We start from the raw sequence: 12,793 nt of genomic DNA, 5'->3' as shown, positions 1-12,793 counted from the left end.
GAGCACCACGATCGCAGGTAATCATGACCGGTTTCTCTGCATGCAGGGACTTGTCAAGTCGTGCGGTTGCCGAGGCGTCGTGGGGATGCACAGACGCCCACGTCCAATCAATCGCCACGCGGCGCCCAAGGCCGCAGGCTGTTAGGGCCCGCGGCGCTTCGTGCTTGCCCCTTCGCTTTCCTGCTAGGACAAGCCCGGGCGCGCCTTGGGCCCGGGGGCTACTGTCGGCGTTCTAGGAACGGGGGTCCCCAGACTTGCCTGCCCGCGGCCTGCGGCGTGGCTCAAGTGGGGGCCCAGCGCGGCCCATCTTCATCAGCTCAAGCTCAAGACCCTCGCGAGGGGCCAAGCCTCGCGGGGCGGACGACAGGAAGATTCCTCAGAGGTAGCCTCGTCAGGTAGGCTCGGGAGGAGGTGGAGAGATCAAGGCAGGGGTACCTCGCGAGGAGCCCGTGACGCAAGCCATGACGTTCGAGACCAGGCGGGCGCCAGGCGGGCGCCGGCCTGCACAGTGTCCTTGTTTCCCCTTTGGTGCAAAGGGGGCAAGCACAGGCCAAGGCACCGGGCAAAGGTTACCATTCCGGTGCAACGAGACCAAGACCAGCAGAGCGGCAGGACGGAGGTCACCGTGGAGCCCAAGATGGCGTCATCACCAGTGCTTTTGGCAGCCAAAGACCACCTTTGGTCAGGATAACTTGTACTAGATGTTCCCCTTCAAAATGGCCAATTGTTGGCGCCCTTCCCGCTCATTATTTGGGGAGAGGCCCAGGTCCTCTATAAATAGAGCTAGCCACCACAGAGTAGGGGGAACATCGACCCAGAGGGAGAGATAGAGAGAAACCAAGAGGGACATCTAGAAATCTGGTAGAGCCCTAGCAGAGAGAGGGAGAGAGCGACTGAACTCACCCACGCAGTTCATCGCACCAGCTCAAGAACACCTCTCGCGAGGCTGTTCTTCCCTTGTATTGTTCATCATCAGCCCCTGATGCAATCCACCACACCACACACTGGAGTAGGGTATTACACCACAACGGTGGCCCGAACCAGTATAAATCTCGTGTCCCTTGTGTTGTTCGTTGTTTCTAGCTTAGATCACGCGAGGAGATTGGACGTAGATCAGTAGGGGGGAGATCTCCGCGCGCACCCCAGTGTTCGAACCTCAAGGGTCTGCCGGAACCCGAAATCCGACATCAAATCGTTTGCGCTTCATTTTTTTAGACTATACGAGTACCCCCGACTTCCCGGAGTTCTCGCAGCCCACCAAATCCGAGCCGCCGCCTTTGCTCCTGCCCCCGTCACCTCCTCATCCTCTTCGTCCTGGCCAACTGTGCCCCCTCCGCACGACGCCGCGCCGGACACCAATCTCGCTCCGCAGGACTCAACTCCGCGGGTCTCATCATCCTCTCCATCACCGCGGTCATCCACGTCGAAGGCACGGACACCGGAGGCGGTGAGGGAAGCACCATAGATCCACTCGATCCCACACCTCCACCGACCACAGCCACCTGCATTCAATCCACCCTCCACCGTCCCCCGCAAGATCCCACGTCTTCACTGTCCACCACTGCCCAACCCCTTACTCCCTCCGGCAATGAACAGAGCTACATGTCCTCCTTACTGCTTCCAGCTACCTATTTTTTAATCTGGTCCATGGAACAGGAAAAACCGATCTCCGTTCAATGGGGACAGAGAGATATTCCAGGTCTTGTCCCGAACTCAGGAGCGGCTGGACATTTCCATTGCAAACGAGAGGATGCGATTCTTAATGGAGTGTATCAGCAGGTTAGTTAATCTTTGTTGTTATTATCCTTAGTGTGATTTCTACTAACTATTTCTCTGCTCTATTCTCCGGGCTTGAAGAGGTGGATGACAGTTATAGGGGAACTGGAACAAGCGCCGGAAGCGGCCATGAACATAGATCCACAATTCTGTGAGGAAGAAACTAGTTTGTACAGAGGAAGGGAGATCCCACCCCAGATCTCTGAGCTATTCACTGGGAAGATGAACCCCAGGCGGCCAGGCTGGATTGTTTTGCACATAACCCATAAAACTTACCGATTTTAATTTGCTTGGTACATGTCCTTAATGATTCAGTACGTTATATCAGTATTGAGTGTACTAGCAGTCCACAGATAGATTTGTGTTTGTATGCTAAGCTTGTTCCTAGGATGATAATTTTTTGATTGAATCCAATGTAAGGTAACTAATATAAATACAGTAGTACTGCTAATGATAGTCTCGCTTTTGGGAAGTTTTTTGATGGATATTTAGTCGAGGCAGCTATTTCTACCATGGAATAACTACAATTTAGCTATGTGACAATGATGAATTATATAAAGTTTAGAAATGCATGTATGTCGATTTAAATTAATGGACATAATCTTTTAGGTTTATTTCAGCTGAGCAGTAGGAATTTGTGCAGAGTAAGGATTGCATCAGCGGCACCATGCCCTTTTCGGCCGACATCTCTTGAGAAAGCGATAAGGGCATTCACTAACGATCCAATACATAATGTGATTGTACCGGTCCTGGGGACAAGTTTTGACTCTTTATGAGAGAGGCGTGTGGTTTTTACAACCTATTCTCTTGAGAGAAAGGTTTTGGGATCAGATATTGGAAATGCAGGTCAAATGTTGAGAGGACAAAATGCAATTAGGAAATAGTGTGTCGATATGTGGTGAGTTTTATTTCATTGCGACATATTTCAGTTTTTGGATAGTGTGTGAATGTGTGTGAGTTGAGTTCTGAGAAGCATTTTTTCTCATGTTGACAACATGCAGGGTAAAGCAGGTGTGTAGAACACACGATCTTGCCGATGTGAGTACCTTGCTCTAATAAATTGCTTAGATCAGAGTGTTGGGGAACGTAGCATGCAATTACAAAAAATTTCCTATGCTCCTGCAAGATCTATCTAGGAGATGCATATCAATGAGAGGGGGAGAGTGTGTCCACGTACCCTCGTATACCGAAAGCAAAAGCGTTTATGTCGGGGGAAATGACACCTACGGGATCACGAGGAATCCCTTTTTCTATGGTTGGCGGGTGCGGGGCTATGGAAAGAGCGGGATTAAGAGATCAACACGGGGGGGGGGGGGTTATCCAGGTTCGGGCCACAAGTGATGCGCAATACCCTACTCCTACTGGTTTGTGTTTATCTGATGTTCTTGGACTAGCTACAAGGCGTGCAGGGTCCAAAAAATTTGAATCCTCCCTCAGTACGCCGCGGGCCTCCTTTTATAGCCGAAGGGGCTGCCACAGTGTCACACAGGAGGTGGAAAGCTATACAGTAGTCGAGTCTATCTCCTGGCACCGTAGGACGAACGCATTTAATGCGCTGCCGACGTGCCCTTCTTGATTTATCAGGGACGGCAAGGAAGCTCGTCCCAGTTGTCACCGCCTCACCTAGCTTCGACACGCGTCCGCACTGATGAGGCGTGTAGTGCCACGCTGGCTAGCTGCAGAGTTGGTGCGGTGGTAGAGTCTTCACGAAGATCTGCATGCCACCACGCAGGTGCTTGCCGAGTCGGCCTAGAGGCCGCACATCGCCACGCAGGTGCCTGCCTAGCTGGTGGGCTGGCAGCTGCATGGGAACGACGGTGGAGTCTTGGCGGATGTGGGCCTGGCTGCGACCCCGTGGATGTCTTCGATAAGAGTCTTACCGGGGCCCCGGCAAGGGTCTTACCGTGACGTCGTGGTCGTCCCCGGCAAGGGTCTTGCCGGGGGTCTCGTGGGTATCCTTGGCAAGGATCTTGCCGAGGATCGTCGTCTTCTGGTTATCATCTAGTCTTGTGTGCTTCTGGTCTCCACAAAGATCTGCATGCCACTGATACGTCTCCAACGTATCTATAATTTTTGATTGCTCCATTACATTATATATTCTGTTTTGGATGTTTAATGGGCTTATTTATACACTTATTATTTTTGGGACTAACCTATTAACCGGAGGCCCAGCCCAAATTGTTGTTTTTTTGCCTATTTCAGTGTTTCGCAGAAAAATAATATCAAACGGAGTCCAAACGGAATGAAAGTGATTTTTGGAACAAACGTGATCCAGGGGACTTGGAGTGGATGTCAAGCAACCAACGAGGAAGCCACGAGGCAGGGGCGCGCCTACCCCCCTGGGCGCGCCCTTGCTACCTCTTGAGCATTGCGTTGGTTTTCCCTTGAAGAGGAAAGGGTCGTGCAGCAAAGTAGCGTAAGTATTTCCCTCAGTTTCTGAGAACCAAGGTATCAATCCAGTAGGAGGCTACGCGCTAGTCACCTACACAAAACAAATAAATCCTCGCAACCAACATGATAAGGGGTTGTCAATCCCTACACGGTCACTTACGAGAGTGAGATCTGATAGATATGATAAGATAATATTTTTGGTATTTCTATGATAAAGATGCAAAGTAAAATAAAAGGCAATGAAAACAACTAAGTGTTGGAAGATTAATATGATGGAGATAGACCCAGGGCCATAGGTTTCACTAGTGGCTTCTCTCAAGAGCATAAATATTTTACGGTGGGTGAACAAATTACTGTTGAGCAATTGACAGAATTGAGCATAGTTATGAGAATATCGAGGTACGATCATGTATATAGGCATCACGTCCGAGACAAGTAGACCGACTCCTGCCTGCATCTACTACTATTACTCCACACATCGACCGCTATCCAACATGCATCTAGAGTATTAAGTTCATAAGAACAAAGTAACACCTTAAGCAAGATGACATGATGTAGAGGGATAAATTCATGGAATATGATAAAAACCCCATCTTGTTATCCTTGATGGCAACAATACAATACATGCCTTGCTGCCCCTACTGTCACTGGGAAATGACACCGCAAGATTGAACCCAAAGCTAAGCACTTCTCCCATTGCAAGAAAGATCAATCTAGTAGGCCAAACAAAACTCATAATTCGAAGAGACTTGCAAAGATAACCAATCATACATAAAAGAATCCAGAGAAGATTCAAATATTGTTCATAGATAAACTTGATCATAAACCCACAATTCATCGGTCTCAACAAACACACCGCAAAAGAAGACTACATCGAATAGATCTCCACAAGAGAGGGGGAGAACTTTGTATTGAGATCCAAAAAGAGAGAAGAAGCCATCTAGCTAATAACTATGGACCCATAGGTCTGAGGTAAACTACTCACACTTCATCGAAAGGGCTATGGTGTTGATGTAGAATCCCTCCGTGATCGATGCCTCCTCCGGCGGAGCTCCGGAACAGGCCCCAAGATGGGATCTCGTGGATACAGAAAGTTACGGCGGTGGAATTAGGGTTTTGGCTCCGTATCTGATCGTTTGGGGGTATGTAGGTATATATAGGAGGAAGAAGTACGTCGGTGGAGCAACAGGGGGCCCATGAGGGTGGAGGGCGCGCCTGGGGGGGGGGGGGGGTAGGCGCGCCCCTACCTCGTGGCCTCCCTGTTGGTTGCTTGAGGTAGGGTCCAAGTCTCCTGGATCTTATTCGTTCCAAAAATCACGTTCTTGGAGGTTTCATTCCGTTTGGACTCTATTTGATATTCCTTTTCTTCGAAACCCTAAAATAGGAAAAAAAAACAACAATTCTGGGCTGGGCCTCCGGTTAATAGGTTAGTCCCAAAAATAATATAAAAGTGGATAATAAAGCCCAATAATGTCCAAAACAGTAGATAATATAGCATGGAGCAATCAAAAATTATAGATACGTTGGAGACATATCAAGCATCCCCAAGCTTAATTCCTGCTCATCCTCGAGTAGGTAAATGATAAAAACAGAATTTTTGATGTGGAATGCTACTAGGCATAATTTCAATGTAATTCTTCTTAATTATGGCATGAATATTCAGATCCGAAAGATTCAATCCAAAAGTCTAATATTGACATAGAAATAATAATACTTCAAGCATACTAACTAAGCAATTATGTCTTCTCAAAATAACATGGCCAAAGAAAGTTCATCCCTACAAAATCATATAGTTTAGTCATGCTCCATTTTCGTCACACAAGAATGCTCTCATCATGCACAACCCCGATGACAAGCCAAGCAATTGTTTCATACTTTAGTAATCTGAAACTTTATAAACCTTCACGCAATACATGAGCGTGAGCCATGGATATAGCACTATGGGTGGAATAGAGTATAATGATGGGGGTTATGTGGAGAAGACAAAAAGGAGAAAGTCTCACATCAACGAGGCTAATCAATGAGCTATGGAGATGCCCATCGATTGATGTTAATGCAAGGAGTAGGGATTGCCATGCAACAGATGCACTAGAGCTATAAATGTATGAAAGCTCAACAAAAGAAACTAGTGGGTGTGCATCCAACTTGCTTGCTCACGAAGACCTAGGGCACTTGAGGAGGCCCATTGTTGGAATATACAAGCCAAGTTCTATAATGAAAAATTCCCACTAGTATATGAAAGTGATAACATGAGAGACTCTCTACTATGAAGATCATGGTGCTACTTTGAAGCACAAGTGTGGCAAAGGATAGTAACATTTTCCCACTAGTATATGAAAGTGACAAGACAAGAGACTCTCTATTATGAAGATCATGGTGCTACTTTGAAGCACAAGTGTGGAAAAAAGATAGTAGCATTGCCCTTTTTTGGGCCTTTTTTGTCCTTTCTCCTTTTTTTATTGGGACAATGCTCTATTAAATGATGATCATCACACTTCTATTTATTTACAACTCAATGATTACAACTCGATACTAGAACAAGGTATGACTCTATATGAATGCCTCTGGCAGTGTACCGGGATATGCAATGAACCAAGTGTGACATGTATGCAAAATTATGAATGGTGGCTTTGCCACAAATACGATGTCAACTACATGATCATGCAAAGCAATATGACAATGATGAACGTGTCATGATAAATGGGATGGTAGAAAGTTGTATGGCAATATATCTTGGAATGGCTATGGAAATGCCATAATAGGTAGGTATGGTAGCTGTTTTGAGGAAGATATAAGGAGGTTTATGTGTGAAAGAGCGTATCATATCACGGGGTTTGGATGCACCGGCGAAGTTTGCACCAACTCTCAATGTGAGAAAGGGCAATGCACGGTACCGAAGAGGCTAGCAATGATGGAAAGGTGAGAGTGCGTATAATCCATGGACTCAACATTAGTCATAAAGAACTCACATACTTATTGCAAAAATCTACAAGTCATCAAAAACTAAGCACTACGCGCATGCTCCTAGGGGGATAGATTGGTGGGAAAAGACCATCGCTCGTCCCCGACCGCCACTCATAAGGAAGGCAATCAAAGAACACCTCATGTTTCAAATTTGTTACATAACGTTTACCATACGTGCATGCTACAGGACTTGCAAACTTCAACACAAGTTTTTCTCAAATTCACAACTACTCAACTAGCACAACTTTAATATCACTACCTCCATATCTCAAAACAATCATCAAGCATCAAACTTCTCTTAGTATTCAAAACACTCATAAGAAAGTTTTTACTAATCTTGAATACCTAGCATATTAGGATTATTTAAGCAAATCACCATGCTATTTAAGACTCTCAAAATAATCTAGGTGAAGCATGAGAGATCAATAGTTTCTATAAAACAAATCCACCACCGTGCTCTAAAAGATATAAGTGAAGTACTAGAGCAAAACTATATAACTCAAAAGATATAAGTGAAGCACATAGAGTATTCTAATAATTTCCGAATCATGTGTGTCTCTCTCAAAAGATGTGTACAGCAAAGATGATGTGGTAAACTAAAAAGAAAAGACTCAAATCATACAAGACGCTCCAAGCAAAACACATATCATGTGGTAAATAAAAATATAGCTCCAAGTAAAGTTACCGATAGAATTAGACGAAAGAGGGGATGCCTTCCGGGGCATCCCCAAGCTTTGGCCTTTTGGTGTCATTAGATTATCTTGGGGGTGCCATGGGCATCCCCGAGCTTAGTCTCTTGCCACTCCTTGTTCCATAATCCATCAAATCCTTACCCAAAACTTGAAAACTTCACAACACAAAACTTAAAGTAGACTAGAAGAACGCCCGTGCGTTGCAACGGGGCCACATTAACTTTAAAAGTTCAATATCAATTATGTTAATATTACATTTAATATTCTCATACACATTAAGTGACATTGACGACCTTTTTTACCATCAAATTCACACACACACACCCTCTCCCTCCCTCTTCCTCACTCTCTCTCCCCCTCTCCCTCACTCGGGAGGTGGGACAAAAATAAACCTGGAATGGAGACTACCAACTGATACATTAGGAGTAGAGATCATTTAGTTGATAAGAATAAATAGAAAACAGTGTTAAAAATGAGAAATAGATTAGAATACATTGAAAAACCAAAAGGACGATGTAAAAGGGGATTTGCCCTGCCCCCGGGCCTTGCCACCGAACCGGCTCAGCGGTCCAGTCCCCGCGCGGTCGTCTTCTCCTGTTCCCCGAGCCGCGTTGTTATAGAGCTGGGCTCCTGCCCGACCACCTTGCTGGCATCAAAGGGGAATGGATAAGGGTGACGCCCTTCCTTCCCTGCCCACACGACCTCACTCCTCCTCGACGCCCCCTCCCAAATCCACTTCTCCTCCTCGCTCGCTCGATCCCATTGATCTGGACGAAGTCACATGCCACAGCCACCATGACCGACCCCGTCCACATGGCCACTCCCTCCCTGCGGGCTAGGAGCTTGTCGAGGAGCTCCGAACGCCCCCATGGCCTCACTCCTCCTCGACGCCCCTCCCAAATCCACTTCTCCTCCTCGCTCGCTCGATCCCGTCGATGTGGACGAAGTCAGACGCCACGGCCACCATGACCGACCCCGTCCACATGGCCACTGCCCTCCCCGTGGGCTAGGAGCTTGTCGAGGAGCTTCGAACGCCTTCGCTACTTTGTCTGCGCCAATGAGATCAAGTCCAGCACCCCCGCATCGACGTTGCTGCCGTCTTCCTCAACCTTGGGCCACCGCGACATTGCCGTTCGATCCGCGTCGCCCGGAGCTCCCATATCTTCCCCTAGGGCGCCATTGACACCGCCATGATCTCCTCTTGCCTTTCCCCTGTTCCCCCTCTCGTTTGCTCTCATTAGGTATTTCGTCGTGGCCGAGAACCACCGTCCGCCATGGCCATTGCAGGGGTAGCCACCGAGCTCCTCGGATTGATCCCGTGGCACATGCCCGCTCCTATGCACGCCCATGGCCGAGCCTGCCGCTCTTCTTTCGCGCCTGCGGGGCCACTCCTCTCCATGCCCACGCCCGTGCCACACCGCGTCGGTCGCGCCCGCCGCTACCATCGCGCTCGCCGCAGCCACCGCACCACTGTGCCCCGCGCGACACACACCCTGGCCGCGCGCCACACTCTCGCTGGCTACGCTTGCCCCGTCTGCTGCCGCCTATCCCTTTGCTCGCCCCACTGCCGCGCTCCTGCCTCGCGCCGCCTCCAGTCTTGGCCATCTTCTGCCGGCCGCCCCGTCAACCACGCCGGCCGCATCTCTGCCCTCCACCATCGGCCGCTCGCCTCGCTTGCTGCGTGTTGCTTCCTGCTACTATACGCTGCCCTACCGCTGGTACACTGCTGCGCCATGCCCTCGACACCGCCATGGACAAATGTGGCGGAGGGATTGTTAATGGAGTACGAGAAGGAGGTGGCGGAGAAGGTCTGGAGAGGCAGGAGGTCTAGGGCGGTGTCACCTGGGTGTGGTGGAGGTGTTTATGCAAGAAGGAGCCAGAGTGGAAGGAGAGGTCACAATTGGAAAGAATCGAAAAAAAATCATAACCCGGAGGGGTGATTTCCTTCAATAGGTGGAAAACATAGGAAGTATTGGTTGTTATCAAGGAAAGGTAAAAATTTAGGAAAGTTAGGGTTTTTGAATTGATTTCTATGCAAATGGGGTTTTATTGTTTGGTAACGTGATATCGGTACCTGCCCGTTTGTGACGTGTCTGATTAGGAAAGTTTGCAAATGTTAAGAAACTATTTATTGGGAGGAAAGTTGTGATGTGTCTATTATTTGTTTCCTAAAACAAATTTCACTAATAAGAGAAATCGATTGATTTAGATAAGTTAGGAAAGTTAGATTAAAATGTATTATTTGTTTCCTGAAAATATGTTATTTGTTTCCTAAGACAAATTGAACCATTAAAAGAAATCGATTGATTTGCATAATTTAAGGAAGTTAGATTAAAATGTATTATTTGTTTCCTGAAAATTTGTTATTTGTTTCCTAAAACAAATTGAACCAATAAAAGGAATCGATTGATTTGCATAGTTTAAGGAAGTTAGATTCGTGATTTGTTATACGTTAGGAAAGTTCTGATTGTAATAAAGAGTGAAGATAAAAATAAACCGATGAACCAGGGTGGGAGGGGGTGGTGGGAGGAGAGATGAAAAACACCAGCGAAAATAAACTGCGGACCAGGGTGGGAGGGGGTGGTGGGAGGAGAGACGAAAAAAACCCAGCGAAAATAAACCGCGGAGACGATTCACCAACTCGTCCATTAGGAGTAGAGAAAATCTCGTGAGCTCCGTTAGCGAAAGAAAACAAAGGACCACTTCAAGGTACTGTAATGAACTCATTATTTATTTATATTGGTGTTAAACCTACTGTATTCCAACTTCTCTATGGTTTATAAACTATTTTACTAGCCATAGATTCATCAAAATAAGCAAACAACACACGAAAAACAGAATCTGTCAAAAACAGAACAGTCTGTAGAAATCTGTAGCTAGCGCAAGATCTGGAACCCTAAATATTCTAAAATAAATTGCTGGACGTGAGGAATTTATCTATTAATCATCTGCAAAAAGAATTAACTAAATATAACTTTCCAAATAAGAATGGCAGCAGTTCTCGTGAGCGCTAAAGTTTCTGTTTTTTTACAGCAAGATTAACAAGACTTTCCCCTAGTCTTCCCAACGGTTCTACTTGGCACAATCACTAATTAAACACAACCAAAACAGAGGCTAGATAAATTATTTATTACTAAACAGGAGCAAAAATCAAGGAATAAAAATAAAATTGGGTTGCCTCCCAATAAGCGCGCTATCGTTTAACGCCCCTAGCTAGGCATAAAAAGCAAGGATAGATCTAGGTATTGCAATCTTTGGTAGGCGATCCATAAGTGGCTCTCATAATAGATTCATAAGGTAATTTAATTTTCTTTCTAGGAAAGTGTTCCATGCCTTTCCTTAACGGAAATTGGAATCTAATATTTTCTTCCTTCATATCAATAATTGCACCAATCGTTCTAAGGAAAGGTCTACCAAGAATAATAGGACATGAAGGATTGCAATCTATGTCAAGAACAATAAAATCTACGGGCACATAATTCCTATTTGCAACAATAAGAACATCATCAATTCTTCCCATAGGTTTCTTAATAGTGGAATCCGCAAGGTGCAAGTTTAAAGAGCAATCATCAAAATCATGGAAACCTAACAAATCACACAAAGTCTTTGGAATCGTGGAAGCACTAGCACCCAAATCACACAAAGCATAGCATTCATGATCTTTAATTTTAATTTTAATAGTTGGTTCCCACTCATCATAAAATTTTCTAGGGATAGAAACTTCCAACTCAAGTTTTTCTTCATAAGATTGCATCAAAGCATCAACGATATGTTTAATAAAAGCTTTATTTTGACTATAAGCATGAGGAGAATTTAGCACCGATTGCAACAAGGAAATACAATCTATCAAAGAGAAATTGTCATAATTAAATTCCTTGAAATCCAAAATAGTGGGTTCATTAATATTTAAAGTTTTGACTTCTTCAATCCCACTTTTAACAATTTTAGCATCAAGATCTAAAGCCTCCGAATTTTTGGAACGCCTTCTAGGTAGAGGTGGATCATATTCAGTCCCATCGTTATCAAGATTCATATTGCAAAACAAATATTTAATAGGGGACACATCAATAACTTTTAGATCTTCATCTTTATTATCATGGAAACTAGAAGAACATGCTCTTATAAAGGAATCTTTCTTAGCACGCATCCTAGCGGTTCTTTCTTTGCACCCATCAATGGAAATTCTCATGGCTTTGAGAGACTCATTGATATCATGCTTAGGTGGAATAGATCTAAGTTTCAAAGAATCAACATCAAGAGAAATTCTATCAACGTTCCTAGCCAACTCATCAATCTTAAGCAATTTTTCTTCAATCAAAGCATTGGAATTATTTTGCTAAGTAATAACTTCTTTAATATTAGATTCAAAATCAGAGGGCATCTTATTATAATTTCCATAAGAATTGTTGTAGGAATTACCATAATTATTATAGAAATTACTAGGATAAGGCCTAGGATTAAAGTTTCCTCTATACGCATTGTTACCAAAATTATTCCTACCAACAAAATTCACATCCATAGATTCATTATTATTCTCAATCAAAGTAGACAATGACATATCATTAGGATCAGAAGAAACACTCTTATTAGCAAATAGTTTCATAAGTTCATCCATGTTTCCACTCAAAACATTAATTTCTTCTATCGCATGCACTTTCTTATTAGTAGATCATTCAGTGTGCCATTGAGAATAATTAACCATAACATTATCTAGGAGTTTAGTAGCTTCTCCTAAAGTGATTTCCATAAAAGTGCCTCCCGCGGCCGAATCTAAAAGATTTCTAGAAGCAAAATTCAATCCGGCATAAATTTTTTGTATAATCATCCACAAATTCAAACCATGTGTTGGGCAATTACGTATCATTAATTTCATCCTCTCCCAAGCTTGTGCAACATGTTCATGATCAAGTTGCTTAAAATTCATAATATCGTTTCTAAGAGAGATGATCTTAGCGGGAGGAAAATACTTA

This window comes from Triticum urartu, chromosome 5 (genome assembly GCF_003073215.2).
Source record: "Triticum urartu cultivar G1812 chromosome 5, Tu2.1, whole genome shotgun sequence".
In the NCBI taxonomy this organism is placed as follows: domain Eukaryota; kingdom Viridiplantae; phylum Streptophyta; class Magnoliopsida; order Poales; family Poaceae; genus Triticum; species Triticum urartu.
This window is presented reverse-complemented; position numbering follows the sequence as displayed.